The sequence below is a fragment of the Accipiter gentilis genome, chromosome 32 (assembly GCF_929443795.1).
Source record: "Accipiter gentilis chromosome 32, bAccGen1.1, whole genome shotgun sequence".
NCBI lineage: Eukaryota > Metazoa > Chordata > Aves > Accipitriformes > Accipitridae > Astur > Astur gentilis.
The window spans coordinates 8,791,171-8,807,809 of NC_064911.1; the positions used below are offsets into that span (position 1 = coordinate 8,791,171).

The window sequence follows — 16,639 nt, forward strand, 5'->3', positions numbered from 1 at the left end:
TTGTCTTTTTTGCTAGCCACCCTGGCACTAATACACCTCAGGATTTGTGTGAATTACCCAGTGCATTTTAAAAGATTGTCTCTCCTGTTTCTTCTTCTCCAGCTCCCCTAATTATCCACACTTGTAGTCATTCTGTGCAAGTGCTGACACTAAAACACATAGGAAGAAGTGACTCCAAATGCTTCCAGGGTGTTTACAACTGTACACAAGGAAAGGAGATTGAAGATACAGTCAAGATTAACCTCTCCTTTTGTATCGCAGTATCATTATCTAATTAGATCAGAAGCAAAGCCCTGTGGCTTAGTCAGTATTAAAGCGTAGGCACCCATTTCAGGAGGAAGCCTTTGAGAAGAACAATCTTCAGCCGTCCACCTACACCATTTTCTTTGCGGCTTTGTAAGATGGAAAAAGTAACAGATGTAAACCTCCCCAAAGGCAGTTGCATGTTCTCCTTACACGCATTGCTTTTAAAGAGGCTTCTGCCCCCCAAATCACTGACTCTTGGCCAGTCCCCATGGGTGACCCTTGTCTTCGCTGCCCCTGGGCTGCCGGGGCAGAGACAGAACAGCTCAACTGCAGTTCAGTGGGTCAGACCCTGATGAGAGGGTCTGCTGGTTTTGAATCACCCATGCTATTTTATTACAGGCACAAGGAGCCTTTATCAGGGAATTGGAGCTGTGATTCAGATAAGCTGGATGGAGAGGGAATAGGAGGGAGTGGGGAATTCTTCCCAGTTGCCAGAAAAGGTCTTTTACCTGAACAAGGACTCTTGTCACCCAGTAGTTGCTCTGCCTTACTGCAGAAAATGGCCAAGATAGTTTAAATATATGGAGATACTGCAGCTGGGGCTGTTGCTACACAGTTCATAGGTCCCATTCTTGGGGTTTATATACGTTGGGACTCATGCCTCATTCTCTGTTTTTCATTCTGCATCAGTTCTGAAATGACTTTCTGGTTTAGGTTCAGCAAATATTGCTCTAGAAGAGCATGTCTTGCGCAGTTTCCCCAAGCATTCTTCTAACATAACAGATGGTGGGATTTTTGTGGGCAAAGCCAAACTGTGGGTTTGATTAAGTTTTGAATTTACCACTCTATGTGAAACTAATCCTGGTTTGACCTTTGCTTTACTGGCATATAAGGGTCTTAGAGCAGTGCTTTGGGTTCCTGTGTGAAAACATACTATAGCAAACCCTTTCATTTCATTGGGACAATTTATCAACAGCAAATAAATGGAGTGTGGGAGGGAAGGATAGAGTAGATCAGATTCTGTCCCTGCTCCAAGATCTTGATCTTAATATTTGATGTCAGTTGACTAAGAACATGGGACCATGAGTCTGACCAGGACATGTGGAAGCTACTGTGCTAACTGTCCTGGTTTCGACACTAACAGTAATATCAACTGTAAAATACGCAAGAACTCTTAAAAATACTACAAATACAGAAGTGGGAACTCATCTGTTGGGGGCAGATAGCAGAGCTTAAAAGCTCAGGTCTTCATTGGAAGTAGAGTGGTGACTCAGTTTTAACATGTACATACAGAAATTTTTAAAAATGGTAATATTTTGAAAATGTGATTTGTTGACAGAGCAATGTTCTGTACTTGTGCCATTATCTGGATTGTTGCAGCCCTTATCAGCATAATGTAATCTCACCTGTTGGTACAAAGACAAAAAAGACACAGGTGGTGCATTCATCACTTGCACATAATGATCAAAAGCATTTAGCTAGCACTGGACTGAAAACTAGCAATATTAGAGATGTGCTTATTTTCCATTTGCACACAGGCTACAACTTTCATGACTTTCCCTTGTTCTGTCACATACATTTAGAAAAAATTGCATGAAAACTTTGAATTTGTGCATCTCCTGTGTGGCACTGAATGCACTGTCTGTAGAAGGACTGTCTGTAGCCCGGCAGACTGCAATTGCTTTATCACTGTGTGTAATGAAGCTGTTCATCTTACAATGAGATTTTAAATTACACTTAGGTATATCAGATATTTTTAAAAACATGGATTGCATGGGCGGTTATACCTAATAGATAGTAGACCACATTTTTCCTTCAGCATCTCATAGCAGTGAGACAGGCTTGACAGTTGGATTCATCTGAGTCCTTGTAGGTTTCTACTGTGTAAGAGGCTGTGTCCAAGCTAGACAACAGCCTAGGCTCTCTTTACAGACAAAAGATTTCACTGACAGTCAATGGATCATTTCATACAAAATGAGCAGAACAAATGACTCACCACATTTAGTAGGAGGAATAGCTGTGGTGGGGTGGCCCCGGCCAGCATCTGAGCACCCACACAGCCGCTCTCTCAGTGTCCCCCGCTGGAATAGGGTGAGAGTCAGAAGAGCAAAAGCTGAAAACTTGTGGATCAAGATCAGTTTAATAAGTGAAGCAAAGCTGTGTACACAAACAAAGTGAAATAAGGAGTTTCATCACTGCTGCCTGTCAGCAGGCAGATGTTTAGCCCTTTCTGAAAAGCAGGGCCTCAGCACATTGAAGGGTCACTTGGGAAGACAGATGCTGTAACCTCATATGTCCCCCCTTCCTTCCTCTTTCCCCCAGCTTTTATTGCTGAGCACAATGTTGCATGGTGTGGGATATCACTTTGATCAGCTGTCCTGGCTGTGTCTCCTCCCAGCTTCTTGCGCAACAAAGTGTGCTCCAAAAAAAGAAAGCCTTGACTTCATGCAAGTGCTGCCCAGCAATAGCCAAAAGATAGTGCGTTATCAATACAGTTTTAGACACAAATCCAAAACACAGCACCGTAGGTGCTGCTCTGAAGAAAATTAACTCTCTCCCAGCCAGACCTAGGAGAATAGCTCACATGCAAATATTTACATTGTACATGTTTGCAGCTGGTTAAAATAAACACCATCTTGAGATTTTGAGTTCCTGATATATCAGTATTCCTACATGGAAGATTTCTACCTTCCAGTCTTTGAATTTTGCAATATTGCTGTGTGTCTGGATTGTCATGAATCCCTGCTCTTGATCCCTTAGACTGTGTCAGCTACTGAAAATAGCATAAACCTGTGCTGCTGTATTGATTTTAGTGGTTCTGTGTTGTTTTACAGGAACTGAGTCTGGAGAGTGCCTGTGGTTTTTAGGATCAAAGCATGTGTTTTGAGGTGACATGGTTATTGTTCTAACTATGTCTCTTCATTATTTCATTTAAAGTGACAGTATTTGTGAGGAAAACCATTTAAACAGCCAGGACTCCTTTTTCTTACCTGTGTGTACTGGTGTGTTCATAGGTAACATAGATAAATGACTTACGGAAGTATGTTAAGAATAGGTAGACCAGTTGTGTAGAAGTCATACAGTAAGAGAATAAAGAAACCTCAAGAGACAAGTCAAGTTTCATTTTTTTGGTAATGTATCCAACCGTCATTTTTTTGAAATGTCATTGTTAGTTTAGTTGGTGGTCAGGAAAAAGTAGAAACATGTTGTCTTGACTTTGGAAAACATGTATTTTGGAATATGGTTTACAGGGACACCTAATTAGGATAATGTGAGAAGACTAACACTCTTTATGTGAGTCTCTCTTACTAGTGATACATATGAGTCTTCAGGCCACTCACATAGCTAATTTCTTTTGCTGGACTTCCAATTTGTCAGGAAGCAACTGCTTTCACTACCAGATTTTTCCTATCCCAATAGACTAGTTGGATCAGTCAACATCCAGCCTAAGTCTGTCCATAGCTTACCCCTTGCCTTTTCATTGAACAGTTGAATAACCTTATTGTAAAGAAGGACAAAAAGTGTCAAAAGAAGTTACAGGTGTTTCTGGGAAATGAACCAATGAAGAGATAAAGAGTAAGTGAAAGGACTGTTAACACAGAGGGTCTCCTGATGAGCCTGTAATGAAAACCCCTCTGGAAATCTTCAAATCCTCTTTTTGTTGGAAAATGGTAGTGCATCAGAGTAGAAACATGTTGTTTCTTCACTATATTTTTCTGACTACATTTTCATGGGGATTTCTTAGGTCAAGAACTTTCTAGTTAGGAAGAGAGAAAACCCAATTGCACTGATGGCCAGGGCACTTGACAATGTAAGAGACCCAAGCTGGAGTTCTTGATCAGACTCAAGGACTTAGACTTCATTCACCCTCATCTCAGTGTGTTCCCCTGGGCTCTGGACTGACTTGTTACTGGTTTGTAAAAAACAAACCCCAAAAATCTACCACCAAACCTCAAAGTTTAATTTTCTCTCTGCCTCAGAATAAGAACAAAATAGAAACTTGAGGTGGAAATCATGCTTTTGTGAAATGAGTTATTGTTGCCCAACTTGCTTTACTAATCATTTTGTAGATAATTTAAAAAAGATAGGATTTCCAAAATGCTGAATGATTCTGATGCCTTATTTTACCATGTCGTAAAATTATGAATTAAAGTTCATTAGCCTTTTTTTTAAAATTTCAAATAATTTTAATGTGTACATTGGAATTTTTTTAGTATGTGAAATAAAAGTTAATCAATTTGATGATACTTACACTGCAATCTAAGTGCATCTGTCAAATGATTATTTCTGTTTTGTGTGTGAAATGTCAAAGAATTTTCCTCTTGAAAACTCATCTTTTTACATTGGACATATTATTGATAAAACATTTAATTGCTTAGGATATATAGTTAGCAGCAAGAGTCAAGCTTTGATTGTGCTACTCTGTAAGCTTCAGCTAATCCATAACACAAAATGTAGGTCAGCTGGAGCTTTTTAAAACAGATGGAAATTTAGTAGTTTATGGTAGTTCAGTGGATGTATGTCCCCACAAGGCTGCCAACTTCTCCAGTTCCGAATTCCGAAAAAAGCAGAAATCAGACTGCTGAAAGGCGTTCATTCTAACTCATTTTTATTCCAGAAGCAGCAAGGCCCTGTGCAGTGGGTTTTGTTTGTAACATATTCAGCACTGACATGCTACTGAAGATGATAATTAGTTCAGTGGTGTTTAGAGGATTTTATATTTAGTTTGCTGACAACGAAAAGTATTTTAATTTGGGCAACTTCATCAGTGTAAATATTCAAGAAGAGAGATAAAAACACAGTTGTTCTAAGTAAAATGCAAGAACTGGAGGTAATCCAGCGTTTATTTCCGCACACACTTCAGGTTTTCCTTTATTTTTACATTCAGGATCATAGGTTATATCTGTTACTAGATTAGTACTAGAATAAAGTAAATACATTATCCTGTGTTTCTATTTCATTAAAGTCTTGAGAGTGTTGAGGAGAAATGGGCAGAATCAGTATGGCCATTTCTGAAAATAAAAGTCTCCCAGGACACATGCTCTGGCCATCCATATGGCAGGCCACAGGGATGTCCCACTGCTGTAGGAGCTTCTTCAGCCTCAGTGGTTCTTCTGAATGTGACTCCTGTTCTCATTCACTGAACTTTTCCAGTTTTGGAGGCCAATCACTGAAGTTTCTATCCATGTCTCTGCTCCTGGGTGTATATAGTAGAATTAAAGACTCAATGTGTGAATTTAAAATTTACTTTTTAAAACACCTCTGATATTTGCTTCTGAGTGTGTTTCAAAGGGTCCTCCTGGCTCCAAGTGTTCCTCAGCCTGCTTGTGGGAGGGAATGGGATGGGAGCAGTGGGGATGTGAGGAGGTGGAAATGCTTCTTGCAATTTGCAGTGCAGAATTGGTTTGAGAGGGTGGGAGGAGGCAGGAGAAGGATGTGCAGCAGTTGTTCGGAAGGTCGCGTGGCCAAGGATCTCAGCGATTGCTTGTTCTTCAAAGTTCCTGCAACAAACTCATCACTATTGCAGTTCAATAAGACTGCTGTGAAAAACTACTTTTTATTTGGAGTCAAATGTAATATTTTGAGTTACTGAAGCTGACTTGTGAACTGTGATTTTTTTTAAAAGGTCAAATGCTGCGCCAGCTTTTAAATTGCAGTGACCAGGACTGAAACATTTTCAAAATCCAAGAAATGTGGCTCCTCATATCTGTAAGGGCTAGAGGCAAAATTTTGTCATTTGAGCATGTAAATCATCGCAGAAGTCTGCGTTTTGAACAACTCTGGTATCTAATAGTCTGTGAAAAGGTATGGTTTTTTCCTCCTATGCAATTTGCAGGAGGCATTTCATCACATTCCAGTTTAACCTAGAGTTTGTGATAAAGGTGTACACAGAAGTTTTAGGAAAAGCTTTTCTTTACACCCCAAGCTCTTCAGACTAAATACTGCCATCAGGTCGTGCTTGAAGGAACGAGGTGCTACATAACTTAAGCTGCTTCTGCTGTAGTTCTGGAAAGCCCCAGGGCCTTCTTCCCAAGCCCTTACACAGGTAGGTAGGAGGAGGGAGATAAGTTTTACTTTTGCCTTTTTCCCTTCCCGCTTTCTTGCTCTGTGTGTGCACATGGGTAGGTAGAGGCTGGGAGGAGTAAGGGAGAGAACAACAGTAAAATATGTGGTGACTCTGAACATCAACACAGAAGACCCAAAGTAGTCTTCTCAGAGGGAGGAAGAGTTTCTTCTCCCTTGTTGCAGAGTGACCCAGCTGGATCTGCACTTTGAAACGAAGGCAGATGGGACAGTTCAGTTCATAACAGCTGCTGGGCTATTTTGGAATAACTCCTACTTGAAGATTTTTTTCAAAAGGGAAGGGATGTTGGGAAGGGTTCTGGCTTTTTCTGTTTGTAAGACTGTGAATAATAATATTTGTACTTTGAGGTATAAAGGTTCTGCAATTATGAGAAATTGCTTTCTGCCTGACTGGCATACGTAAACAGCTTTCATCTGTAAATGCATGTATTGGGCTCGTGACTTCAGTTTGTCATTCGGGGGAATGTGTCAGCTTTCATTTCAAATTGTGTTGGGTCTTCTTTTGTCAGGAAAGACCTTTCTTGCGTGCCTAAGTAACAGAAACAAAGGCAATTAAAAAAAAGACAGCAAAAAGCAATTATCAAACAAGGATTAGGCTATGGATATTGCTTTGGAAATATATTTCCACTAGATTCAGAAGAAGGATGAAGCGGTGCATCATTCATACGTGCTTTTTTTCCCTCTTTCATGTTTCCTAAGGGTTGAAGATAAATTAGGGTAGCTATTTTCTGTGCGGGCTAAGTACAATCTATGCCCCAGATCTCTAAATGCTTCAACATGTAAATACTGCTTCTGAAGCCATCAAGTCTTACTGCAAGTACAGATTTATTTGCATTCATGTTTGAAGGTTACTTTCGTTCATTGACCCATTTAATTGCGATTCTCTATCCTCAGTTGCAGACATATGGCTTCATGTGCCTGTGTATGGAAGATGAACAGCTTTAACTCTGTCAGGCAGAAGCATTCAACAGAGAAACTGTCAAGAACCGAATCTTACCGTGGACGTATCTGATTAAAATTAATAGGCGGGACCCATAATAATCGTAATCATCCTGAAAACCTCAGTAGAAGGCTGTAACCTTGCTGTAGGATCAGATAAAGGGAGATATACAGAAAAGGTAAATACAAGGAAAGGCTCAGAGCAGCTGTTCAGAGGGACTAGTTCCTTTAACAAGAAGAGTGTCTAGTAGTTACCTGGGCCTGTTATTGGCTCAGTTTGCACTGACAGGTTACTAAAGAGCATAGACTTAAAGGGGACTAGTACAAAATCCATTCATCTCACAGCATGGTGGGGAAGTGTAATCAATAGTTGCAGAAGCAAGGAGGTGTGCCCACGATGCTACTGACTCCTGTTCTGCTCCTCCATACTGTTGGAGGAATGCATGTTTCAAGAAAGTCTGTAAATTCTGTGTCCACCTGCAAGCACTTCAGTCTCCTGTTACTTGGTGGTTTAGGTTCTGTGTATGTAAACCCCATCTTTTATAGAGAAACATGGCCTGGCCAGGAGATGTGATACAGCCAGACAATGTGAGTGAGGTTGCATAGTCTGTTAAACCTTCAGACTCAAAATTAGGGGGTTGCAGAGCTTGCAGCCTAACAGACTGTCATATCTAATTAGTTATTCTGAAGAAAAGCAGTATTCAGATACTAAAATAAAGGGATGAGCAGCCTGCATAATAGAGAAGGAGCATGGTGCACGCAACTCTCATTTCAAAGTTTCAGAAGAGTGAAATCTTTACTTAGGGCTTTTTTTTGTTTGACTGCACAGTGTGGACTGTCAGATCCAATGTCTTGCATAAGTTTAATACCTAGTCCAGGTATCTAAGAGAACAATGAAATTAAAGGAATTTCTCAGAGTCTTTATAATCTACAGTTTGGTTGAAGATTCTGCCTCGTCTAGAACTCAGTTTCTCATCTGGATTGCCATCTTCTCATCGATGCATTCTCTTTTATTATGCAACATGGCCTACAGTAACTAGGGATTTCATGTCGCAAGGGGCTCATGATCTCTTTAGGCTGCAATTTACTGTATGTTTTACTGACTTGCCACAGAAGGAAGTTAAGCTGATATGTTTAGCACAAAGGAAGTGCGCTGATAGAAGTCAAATCTTAGGCACCCACACAAATAAAATTAAAAAATTGCTTTAAAGTTTGTTCTCAAACATTTAGCTTTTGATTAACATCTAATCTTCCAAAGCACATTTGGATTTTTCAGGCTTTGAGGTGTTCTGGTTAAGTTTGAACCAAGTGCTACCAATAGAGTGCTGTGTTCTTGTGCTAGTTAGGTAGATGGAAGCAAAAATTCATGGAGTTTTGGGCTGTCCCCAGTTATCAGAGTGTGAAGTAAGTGCTAAATACTAATGATAAAGTAAAAACACAACATCTGGTACATTTGTATATCCTGAACATGGGCAGGATGCTCTTCTCAATATGTTCATAGGAAACATCTGAACATGTGCAGTACCAATCCAACTTGAAGATTTTGAGTGTACTTAATTCATGTGCTTAATTACTGCAATTGTGCAAGCAAATGAGGGACCACGATCAAACTGACATTTAAAAAACACAGGAAGTGCTTTGATACCCATTTTATTTTTGACTGATGCTGAAATCAGCCATGATTTTGTTGGCAAAGGATGAGATTTGTCGCAGCATCTAGTGCCTAGTCTAACCTAATTGTTCTGAACTCCCACTATAGTTAAGAGAAAGATGCACTTCCAGAAGGTTATTTATCCCTTCCCAGAATAGGAATGCAAAATAGGTAGAATTAATTACCTGTTAGGTGTGCCTGTTTCTCACTATTGGTAATTTATGGGTCCTAAACAATGAATTTAGGTTAAGAGTCAAACTTGTAGATGTATAAAATTAGGTAGATTGAACAGTACAAAGCTTACTGTGAGCATGGGCTAAGTTTTACATCTGAGATATGAATAATCCGTCCCATGATCACTAGGTTGGAAATTGGCCATGGATCAAGAACAGTATGTTTAAGAAGGCCTGGTTGTGGGCTATATTAAGAAATGCAGTTTAGTCCACTGCAAAGAAAGAGCTTTGCTGTCCAGGGGGATTGCACGGTTTTTTGGGTTGGTTGTGGGGTTTTTTTAAAGCATGAAAGACATTATATTTTTAGGTTGAGAGGAATGGATTTCTCATATCTGAGTTGAAAAGGACTTTGAGGCAAAGGAATTTGATTTGGTTACTTCAAGCACTCACTTAGCTTTTCTGCCCTCTCTGTCCTGATGTTTTGGTGCCTGGCATGCTGTTTTATAGACATTTACATAACGAAGGTCGTTTCTCTGAGGCAAGGTACAAGACTACATTACAATTGTAAATTCCCTTAATTGTCCTGAAGCAGGGCTCAGAGCTTAGACAATGGAAAATCCTATTGTTCTATGTCCCTGAGAGATGTGTGAATAGAATCGAAGTATATGGATTTGTGGATTCTAAAGCTAAAGTGGAAAAATGATTCATAAAAAGGTTTATTAATTTGTGATACACAAATGATGGTGGAAGCCATGAACTGATGACCTGTGAGTTTACATACAGGTTTTATTTGGTAGGCAGTTACCTTAAACATGTTTATTACTTCTAGCGTAACTTTGCCCCCCAGGCTTTATAGACGTACAGTTCAGGCCAATATACAATCAGGAAAGTTCCTATTATTAAAGCAGTATAGTTTTTCACTCTGTTTTTCAGGAAAGCTGTTTCTGTCCCACCCATTTTCTGGAATTTAAAAGATGCTTCTTTTTCTTCCCAAGTATCAGTACCTAGAATTCACTATAAGTCTGTTTGAACACAGTGGGGAGCTTGGGAAAGAAATGTCTATTTAAATAATCCCTATCAAGAGGTTTTTTAAATTCAAATTATTTAAATAATTATCAACAGATACAGATAATCCCTCTCAGCTGAGAATTTACAAACTCTTACTTGGAACATTAACAAACCCTCTCCATACCACTGAGAGGAAAGCATTCTGTACTCATGTAGTGAGTGGGGAACATGGTGCCCTGGCTGGTTAATAGCAGGATTAGAAATATATGAAAAACATCTCCCTGATGATATCCCAATTTATTAAAACACCCTGGCTTTGAACTAACTTTGATTTTTGTGAAAAGCCCCAAATACCTTCATCTTATCATTGGGAGGTGATTTAATTTTTGTTTTATACTAAAATAAAGCAAACAAGCAATCCAGTTTGGAATGAAATGGTTTGAATGCTGCAGCATGAATTGCAAAAAGGAGTAATTTCATTTAACTGTAAGTCCTATTTGTGTTTCAGAATGGAAGAGAAAAGGTGTCTCAAGAGATGGATTCCTGGGTGGCACAAACTGCTAGAAGGTCCCCAGCTGCTGAAGGGGCTCTCCCACCTCCCCACCCTGCTAGTGAACTGTGCTGTCTTGTCCTGGCAGTGACAGTCCTGCAGCCCACGCAGCTGGAAACAAACCCTCTGTGTTCCTAATTTTCCAGGAACGGTTTCCAGGTGGATGGGCTTGCTGTCCTCACTGGATGTGTAGGTGCATTTGAAAGCCAGCTAGGGGAAAGTGATGGGAAGGTGTCCTGGGAAGAGAGGGCAGGAGGACACTGCCCACTTCAGTAACAATGTCATCTTCTCTTGCTGTAAGGTGCTTCTGAAACTGTATGCTCCGACTAGCACAGACCCACAAACTGTGCCACGACCTTGCAATGGCTGCTAGTCACTCCACACATCTCCTGACATATGTACAGCTATCATGTTTACATGCACAAACTGGATGGCTGTGTGACTGCTGAGTTGTAAAATGGAACTGTAATTCATCAGAAACCAATTTACATGCACAATTATGTTATTTATGGGCAAAGAAGAGGAACCTGCACCTCTTTTCACGTGCATGACTATGTGGTCATGACTGCATGCTCCAAAAGTAGCATAATAAATTCAGGATATTTACTGTCACTACCCCTTCAATGCTCTGCAGCGCCAACCTGCTGGTCTTCTGTAAGTGCATGCTTGCTTCTGGGGTTGAGGAAGGTGCTCACTCAGTGCAGGGCGGGGGCAGAGGAAGTAAAGCACGAGGAGACCGAGAGAGACTCCATGGGATGCCAGTATGGGGTAGCTTTCTCCAGGAACTTCACATATCTGTGCTGCCACTCCTTGCTTATTCCTGGCCTACAGCGTTAAAAATCTGTTAGGTGAAGCAGATTGGCTAGTCTCTACCAGTAAACATGTAGATGTTTTGTTATGACAGTGGCTTCTTCTCTGGAGTGAGAACAAGGGCTGAGTTGCAGAAAGTGAATAATAGACTGAGAAGGATCAGACAGGAGGATTTTTTGTTGGCATATTTACATCTAGGTGTATGGAAAAGACTTTTTGCTGATGTAAAAATGATAAATATGTTTTCTTGCTAATGTTTTATTACATCTACAAATGTTTCTAGTGTAAATCTAGCCTTGGGCTGTTATCTCTCTGTGTGTGTTTCTCATCTTGTGCCTCTCTGTAGAGTTTCTGCCAGCATTTCCCAGCTGTTAAGTTTTCTGATATAAATCTAAAGAGTCTACAAATGAAATGTCTGCCAGATATCATGAGGGTGTTTTCCATGTCTGGATGGATTTCTGTAAGCTCTTTCTCTCACCCATAAGTCACTAACTTTCCCTTTAATATGATATGTGACTGGGTTAGCCTGTTTTTCCCTTATTTCTGTTGTTGCACAGCAGGTAATCCAGGGAATGGTCTTTAGCCATCGAGGTGTGGGTATGGTGGATCTCAGGGGTAGCAGCAAAGTCATGAATTTGCTAGGAGCATTTTTCTGTATAGGAGGACTCCCTACTCCTGCCTCAAGGGGAAAGGTGTGGATGTGACATCTTGATTCCACTTTCTGTTTTTTGGGTTTTGTGGTGGAGAATTCCCTGGACTTTGGCATAGTTTTTTTGACTGAAACAAGAGGAAATGAGATGAGGGTTAAGCCTATAAATTTTAGAATAGGAAAATGCAATGGAGTTTTGTTAATGGAACAGGGTCAGTATACAGTGCCAAGAAATTGCTGTGGTTTCTCTTCATGATTTAACAAACAATTTGACTGATGGTGCTGTAAAAGAACAAATTTGTGTATTGAAATTTAAATTGCTGTTTAAAACATATGTTGCTTATTGAAGGTATTAAAGTAAGGCGGGTTAGTAATATAGTACTTTCAGAGATGTCTTCTGTATTTCCAGCTGGATGTTTCTGAGCAGGAAAATATCGCATCCCATCTAAAAAAGCACCCAAAACCACATAGAAATACAGTCATTGTATACATTTTTTTAATTAAAGAAATGGTGCACTTCTGCCTGGCTGCAGGTAGAGAGTGTGGGAAGAGCAGGTTATGATGTCTTTGGTTTTGATGTTTAAGTGCCGAACACTGCTTATTTTGTGGCTTGGTTTTCAGTCATTTATAGTTTTGCCAAACTTGAGCTCTTTGAATTGAAATTTCCTATGTTACCTATTTGCTATAGTGAATTTTCTGAAAAACCTTTGAGTAATTCAGGCCGGTGGTACTTGCAGGTTACCAACAGCTATTTCCTACCTTCAGAAGAGCTTGTGATGAAAGAGAAACAGTTCAGATATATTGGGAAGGGCAAATCCTGCTCTAATTGCAGCAAGCAGCGAAGGCCTGCTGTGCTCACCAGGGACCTGAGATGGGCTCTTGGTGCCTATTGATGGATGCAGAATTAGGCTACAATGCCTAGAAACTTCTAGGAGTCTGTGTGACATTTCTCTGAGTAACAAATGAGTATATTACGGTCAATGAAATGCAAATGAATGAAGTGTTTTAGTTAAAAACCTAGAGACGGTATTTACCTGAGGAAATTCACTGTAAGGATAGGGTTGAGTTTTGGTTATGGGTTTTTTTGTGCTGATTCAGACACATTCTGAAGCATGCGCTCCTACCCTAAGTATGAGGAGGGGGTGGCTTGCTTCTTTCCAGATCGGCCATAATTTTTGTGAGAATGGTAAAACCAAATCTCCCCAGAAATCCTTGTAAAATCCATGAGGAAGCAGATAAAACCATCAACAGGTTTCTCCCTTGCTGAATCCATTAGCAAAAGTTTTGGTGCCTTGAGCAACAAGAGCTCCCCTAGCATCTTCACCAAAGACAAAAGGTCACCCTCTATCAGCTCATTAAACAAGGGGCTGCTGTGGGCTTTGTGCTGCAGCCGGGCAGTGAGGGCAGTCAGCCTTTTGAATGGAGGTCTGTTCAGACCAGTCATGTGTTTCTGGCTGCGAATCTGGTGTAGTAGCACAGTGCCTGGAGTTTGCTTTCTGTGGGAAATCCTAACACGGGAAAATGAAACACATTTTGCTTCTTGGGAGGAGCAGCTGAACTCTGGAATGTAATGTGAGGTGAAATTAAGACCAAAAAATTTTGCATGACTTGAATCATGTTCCAATTTTGATTTCTTACTTTTTGTATTCTATTTTTAGTGGGTTGGACTGAGAAAGTTTCTGACTGCTTGTTCTGGTTGGTGATGGTATATTAATGCCCTGTTGACAAATTTGTATTTTAAGTAGTTCTTGAAAACTGGTATTTGGATTCCCCTGGGCATCACCCCTAAATATATTAAGGGTGAGGTCACAGTAACTCCAGGAGGGGACATTGGAAAACTGAAAGGATCCAAGCTATTTTCTATTGGAAATCAAAACAGTTTTAAGAGAAATAACTGAAGGTCATGATGCCAAGCTTGGCCTTGATGTAAGTCCAGTCCAAAAGGAGACAGCTGCTGTGGTGCTCGATCTGAACAGCCCATAACATGCATCCATCTTGCGGTGAGTTTGCTTTGAGGTTCAGCCTTTCATTGAACTCTGGGGTACAAAAACTCCTTGCTGCATGGAGGATGGGAGAGGGCCACTTCTGTAAGGAAAATGAGGTGGGCCAGGTAAACCAGGATTGAAGGCGCTCAGAAATTCCTAATATATAGCTGATGGATATGAAGCAGTCCCTGTACTAGAAGAATACAATCCCCTCCAAATGCATAATCTGTTTCTTGTGAAAGACATGTGGCCCATATAGAAGTTTTAGGTCAACTGATTCAGTTAAAGATTAGCCTCAATATTCTGAAAGAGAAGACTGTAGTTACTTAGGGACTTTAATTCCTTGTAAAGGATTATACTGGGCACCACGCTACTGCTACAGTGTCAAATCTTTTTGTGGGTTTGCTAAATTAACCTTTGTAATAGAAAGGCTTCTTATGTGCTTCCAGTCAAAAGAAGAGATGGTTTTGAGTTGGTAGCAACCTAAAATGCCAGTGATTGGGATCCTGATCTAAAATGCATAGTTTTTTCTATTTCTTCTTAAATCATGTTCCTTTACTGTTTTGCAAATGAGTTGCAGAGATGTGTCCCGCTCTGATTTAACATTGTGTGCAGAATACTTAAAATGGAAATCTCCCATCAGAGGGGCAGAAACAAGTGCAGGTAATGAGGGAGAAGTTACTGCAATTGAAGTTAAACTGATTATAATTAGTGAAATTATGTTTGGAAAAGTGACTTAAATGGATGTAATGTTAAACCTCACAGTCGTTAGTGAGAGGAAAGCCTTCAGTTTTAGGTAACGGTATGTATGTTGATGCATGTTTTCAGACCATGAGTATGTGTTTTAGGTTGTACCTCCCTCAGTATTCATGGCAGGACACATTCTTTATGCTCCCCTATAAGTTTGTGCAATATTTACTGTCCTGATCTTGAAACTCATGATGAGCTATTACAAAACTCTGACAAGAACCCTTTACCCCGGAAATCTGGGTCAGAACAAGCCCATACAATGGAAATTGTTGTAATGGAGTTGTCGCGTGATGTTCTGTCATGTTGAACTGCCTTGTGGGGCACACAGGGAATAGAGACAGACACCAATGAGTATTTTACCCCATGCACTACGTGTGGGACCCACTGAAAGAAATCCTATCCCAGTGGAAGTTAATGACAGGCCAACTTGGCCAGCATTTGACCAGTGTGAGAAAGAGTTCTGAGCTTCATATAGCTTGTGTGTGTGCTGGGGGTGTGCGTAATGCAAATTATCAGTGGTAAAGTAACGTCGGAATCCCTTACAAATTTAATAGGCTTGGGAGGTAGCTGGTTCTCATTACACTTAAGGGATAGTGTGAAGGACTTTGTCTCTATAGATTCCATTTAGTAAATATTGTCATGTTTCAAAGGTCTGCTCTCTTCCTTGTACTTTTCCTTCAAATGGTGATTTGGATGCTGACATTGGCATGAGGGACAAACTTGTTGACCTTGTTGGAGTGCCAAGGATTTCTCTCTTTGAAATAGCTGTTCCTTTTGATAGATGATTGTCTTTGCTTTTGTTTTTAGGTCTTGTGCCATAAACAGTCAGTGTGAATACACTGCTGTTTTCATACTATTATATCTCGTAGCTTCCAAACAAGTTGTTTCTTTCAGGTCCAGGACAAGATTTTAGAGTGAAAAATTACTGGCCTGTTTAAAAAAAAAAAACACTCGAGAAAACTATGTTTTGATTCACTTGGTCAATTACATTCTCTAGGACATTTGCCATGAAAATGGCAGGATCAGATACTTCTAGAGAGAGTTTTTGTGGCTACTGCTTACCTCTTGGGCTGGGGAATGCTCAGAAAAGAGTATTTGCTGAGTATTTGGGAGACCCCATGGCAGCATGACATTAATGGTTTTGGTGCAAAGTTTGCTCTCTGTGGCATTGAAAGAGTGTGAACTGGGACTAGAGAAAAGAAGAAAATTTGAAGAGAATGCTAAGGGAGGATGAAAGGAAAACAAGAAATTGTGGAGTTAGAAATAAAGAGAAATCAGAAGAAGGTAATCCACCATTCATTTTCTAGGAGCTTGCAGGCAACGTGATTTTTTTACAGCATTTCAACATTCCAGCTACAACCTATGCTAATGATAATCACAGGACTGGAATAGTTTACATGTGGAATATAAATGCTGCCTGCATATGCACCAGTATGGCAAAATAGATTGTCAAATCCCAACACTGCATGTAAATGGATCTTCCACTCTTCTGTTTTGATTTTAATTTAATGACAGTAACATTTTCAACATATGAGGATTTTTTTTTTGACACCTTACTTAACATTTTTTTTATTATAATGATTTTTAACTAAAAGCACTGGTAATTAAAATGAAGTAAGCAAGCAAAAAATAAAAGGGAAAGAGATCCTGAAAAGTTTAAAAGCTGCTCAGGGCTCTCTCCACCCTCCCCACCCAGTCCTTATGCCTTAAAATGGGAATCATGCAAGACAAGATGGATGCAACTAAGTCTGAATCTGGAATTCTCATTGGAGTCCAGTTTTCCTACACCCAGAG

At 40.1% G+C, this 16,639-nt stretch overlaps 1 protein-coding gene across 1 annotated transcript in view; it reads left to right on the forward strand.

Moving 5' to 3' along the window:
- Positions 1-16,639, forward strand: part of ABCG1 (ATP binding cassette subfamily G member 1) — a 55,506-nt gene that overhangs the window by 18,390 nt on the left and 20,477 nt on the right. The window lies entirely within an intron of this gene.